The following is a 4,377-nucleotide window of genomic DNA, read 5'->3' on the forward strand; positions in this document are numbered from 1 at the left end:
CTTGAGTTACTTTTCTCTTGTGTGATGTGCACTGCACATGCTAATAAACTTGCTGGTTTTTCTCTCGTTAATCTATCTTTGTTCCAGGAGTCTGCCCCAACTAGGAACTTAGGATGTTTGAGGAAAATTATCTTTCTCCCCTTCAGACGTAAAAACAAAACATTATAGAAATACAACTATTTTTTGAGTGAGAATTCCAGGTAAGGCTTCATAGAGAGGGGAGCATTGCAGCCGGACCTTGAAAGATATATATATATATATCACCTTTTGACAGAGATAACAGGAGTGGCTACTGCAGACTGAGGGAACAGCAAGAGGGAAAGCACAGGGATTGTTTTAAAAATGGTGAACATCCCAGTTTGACTGAAGCATAAGAATAGTGAGGTATAAGGTTGTAAAAGTAAGTTAGGAGGCTTGAAAAGACCGTAGAAGAGAAGAGTGGTGGGATGTGAGAGGGAGGCAACAAAGAAAGCCAAAAAAGAAAGCTCAACAGATGCAGGCAGTCAAGTTAATAGTGAAGCCACTTTGGGAGCCCATGTGTCAGGACAGAATCTTTTTGGGGTTAACCACAGTGGAAAATGGCACAGTAAGAATTACAGGTCAAAGAGTCAACGGATCCTGAGATAGCAGCAGGGACACTATTGAAATAGCCAACTCAGGGGTCCAGGCTACTTTAGGTGGCAAATGATGTCTGAGCTAGGTGATGATCTGAGAGAACAGAAAAGGGACTGGATGTCACTGGGAGTCCAAGGCCTTGTAGATATTCCGTAGAAGCGGGGTAGCAGGAGATCCAAGAAAACAGAAGGTTTGCACACCAGAGTTTGAGAACATGAAGGTAGATCATTTCTAAGTGATAACGAGATTTAAGGTGTGGGATTGTTCATGCTTAACTGAAGTGTAGTGGAGATCAAGCTCCTTCAAGTTGAAGACGTAAATTTGACTAGATTGAATAAGGTTTAAAAGACAAGTATTGAGTGAATCATCAATTAGGTGAGAGAGAATTAATGTAACTTCCCAAAGGGAAAACTCTTAGTAATTTGTGCAGTGAGGGAATATTAACGATTCACTTTGTTCCTACTTTAGGGCTTTATCAAATATAGAACTTTCAAAGACATGTAATTGTCAGCTGTGTCTTACTTTTGTAAAAGGTAGCTCAAAATATTCCTTCAAAATATAATCACATGTGAATTACAGATAGAACATTAAATGTACTGCTTTCTTGGAATTTCTAATCTAATTGATATGGGGAGGGGTTAATCCGCTCCCATTGAGCTATAAGAGTTTAACCAGATCATTTAACACACATCATCACTGATCATCAATGTCACAGTCATTAGGGAATTATTTATTTGGTTTGGTATTTGATGATAGTAACATGTCATTTGCTACATATAAGAATAGCAAACATTTTAATTATAATATTCTGTTCCACCCATATAGAATGCAGTTGTTTTTTTTATCCTATAATATTCCCAGTATGGGGCCGGCCCGGTGGTGCACTGCTACAGTGCGCCGCTTGGGAGCGCAGTGGCGCTCCCGCCGAGGGTTCGGATCCCACATACAGACCGGTTCCCGCTCACTGGCTGAGTGAGGTGTGGGAGCAACACCGAGGGTTGCGATCCCGTTGCCAGTCCTGGTCCGGTACGGGCGCAACACTGAGGGTTGCGATCCGTTGCCGGACATGAAAAAAAGACAAAAAAAGGAAAAAAAAAAAATATTCCCAGTATGACTAAAATGATCGAAATACCTTTTCTCAAATGATTGACAATTCAGATGAGTTGTTTATCATTTGACGTTACCAGGGCTTTTAAAATACCCTCAGTCTGGGCCGGCCTGGTGGCGCACTCAGTAGAGTGCGGCGTTTGGGAGCGCGGCGGCGCTCCCACCGAGGGTTCGGATCCCATATAGAGACCAGTCTGCTCACTGGTTGAGCGCGGTGCGGGCGCAACACCGAGGGTTGCGATCCCATTACCGGTCACGAAAAAAGACAAAAAGAAAAAAAAAAACCCTCAGTCTAACTTACGATTGCATTAATTGAACATGACTCAACAAAATGAATTACTCATCCTGTCATTATCCCAAAATAAAGTTTCTGGCAGTATCTAAAAGACTGTGGTGCAGGTAGACAAGTAGCTGGATTCTTTTTTTTTTTTTTGTCTTTTGTCTTTTTCCGTGTCCGGCAACGGATCGCAACCCTCAGTGTTACCCCCGTACCGGACCGGGGACCGGCAACGGGATCACAACTCTCGGTGTTGCTCCCACGCCTCGCTCAGCCAGTGAGCGGGAACCGGTCTGTATGTGAGATCCGAACCCTCGGGCGGGAGCGCCACCGCGCTTCCCAAGCAGCGCACTTATCCAGTGCGCCACCGGGCCGGCCCAACAAGTAGCTGGATTCTTACAAGATTGGATGAGGTCATTAAATATCTATGAAGGTTTCTCGCATATGGGAGTGACATAAGATAAATTAAAATAATTAAGGTCTCTTTGACCTTGAAAGCACTTTAGTGGTGATCTGTGAAAAAGTATAAATGGTCTTTTAACAGTTTTTCCTTTCCCATAGTAAAAAGAAGGCTTCCTTTTTAAAGCACATCCATTTTTAGAGACTTCTAAGGAAGCAGAAGACAACCACAGCCACCTAGGTCTCCATCTCCCAATGTTTCCTCCAAACCCACAAAAGAACAAGAAGGGAAAAATATGTTTACACAAAAACCAAGCAAAGAATAGAAATAGCAACAAGGATTAAAGCTGATCTAAAACCCCTGTGAGAAACCATACATCCACCCTCAGTCTGAAATACTTAAAAAAAAGAGAAAGTGTCTGAGTAAATCAGAACACAGGTGACAGGGAAAGCACTAAAAAGTACATGTAATTTAAAGAAACAGTCTTCAAAACTCATAGCTTCTAGGAGAGAAAAATGTTAAAAAAGGAGAGGGGGAAGCATCCACAGCAATAAGTGAGTGAAGTGAAAAAGAGGCAAAAGAGACAAATTTAGGGTCATGCAAGACAAGAGACCCATAAAATCAGAGGACACACAACCTCTCCCCACTGACCAAAACAAATGAACAAATCCACTAAACTGTTTGGACGTTGCTCTATCGACAGAATTGTCTCTCTGTAAACTAGGAATCTGGTAAAACACCCCAATACCACAAAAATGAACAAGAAGTAGATGAACAGGTCCATCTAGAGCTTTGAACAAACTAGAAAACTAAATCCAATACATACCAACTGAGGTAACCTCAACCACAGAAACACAATCAAGAAGCAAAAAACGTAACATAAGAGAATACTCCAAACAATTAAATAAACACAAATGAACACTTGGTGATATAAAAAAATCACCTCAAATCAGAAACTCAAAAGTTAAAAACAAAAAAGGACAAAAAGCAGGAAGAAATGAAAACAGTTGAAAGAACTCAGGAGAGACATGAAAAAAGGCAAATTATTTTAGAAATGAAGAATAAATGACAAGATACCTAAGCAAACCTTAGTAAAATTTAATAGGGGGCACTGAAGAATATTAAGGGGCAGAAAAACTGCCAATAGAATAAAAATGAGATTAGGAAAGTAAATATAACAGAAAGTGATGAAAATAAAAGACAGACAAACAAGAAATGACATTCAAATTATTGTAGCCCTGTGAAAAGATAATCAATAGAACAAAATTACTACAGATGGTCCCTCTATGGTTTTACTTATGATGCTTCAACTTATGATTTTTTAAAATTTTATTAGGGTATTAAATGCATCTTCAACTTATAATATTTTTGACTTACAATGGGCTTATTGAGATGTAACCAAAAATAAAGAGTACCTAAGTCTATATATATATATATATATATATATATATATATATAATATGTACAATCAACTCCCAAATATAATCTATTTCTAAACTATTCAAGGCCTCCAGGCAAAAAGATGAAGTAACATAGAAAGACAAAATCAAAGTAGTGGTATTTGACATTCAAAAACAATATATAAAGCAAGACAAAAATGGAGCAACATTTTAAAAATACTCAATGAAAGAAAGTATAAACCAAAGATTTTCTATCAAACAAAGCTGCCCTTCAAATATCAAGGCTATTAAGTTTTTTTTTTAAATTTTCATTTATTAATATACACTATAGTTGATTTTCGTGTCCCTTTACCAATTCCTTCTGTCTCCCTCCACACCGCTCAATGTACAAAAGCTTATGGAATTCTGTACCCATGGGCGCTTCTTGAATAATCTCCTAGTGTGTGATGTTGGGAACTATGGCCCATGAACCACATCCAACCCATCCTGTTTTTGTACAGAGTAAGAATAGCTTTTACATTTTTTTTTTTTTTTGTCTTTTTTCATGACCGGCAACGGATCGCAACCCTCAGTGTCGC

Source organism: Galeopterus variegatus, unplaced genomic scaffold (assembly GCF_000696425.1).
Source record: "Galeopterus variegatus unplaced genomic scaffold, G_variegatus-3.0.2 Scaffold517, whole genome shotgun sequence".
In the NCBI taxonomy this organism is placed as follows: Eukaryota; Metazoa; Chordata; class Mammalia; order Dermoptera; family Cynocephalidae; genus Galeopterus; species Galeopterus variegatus.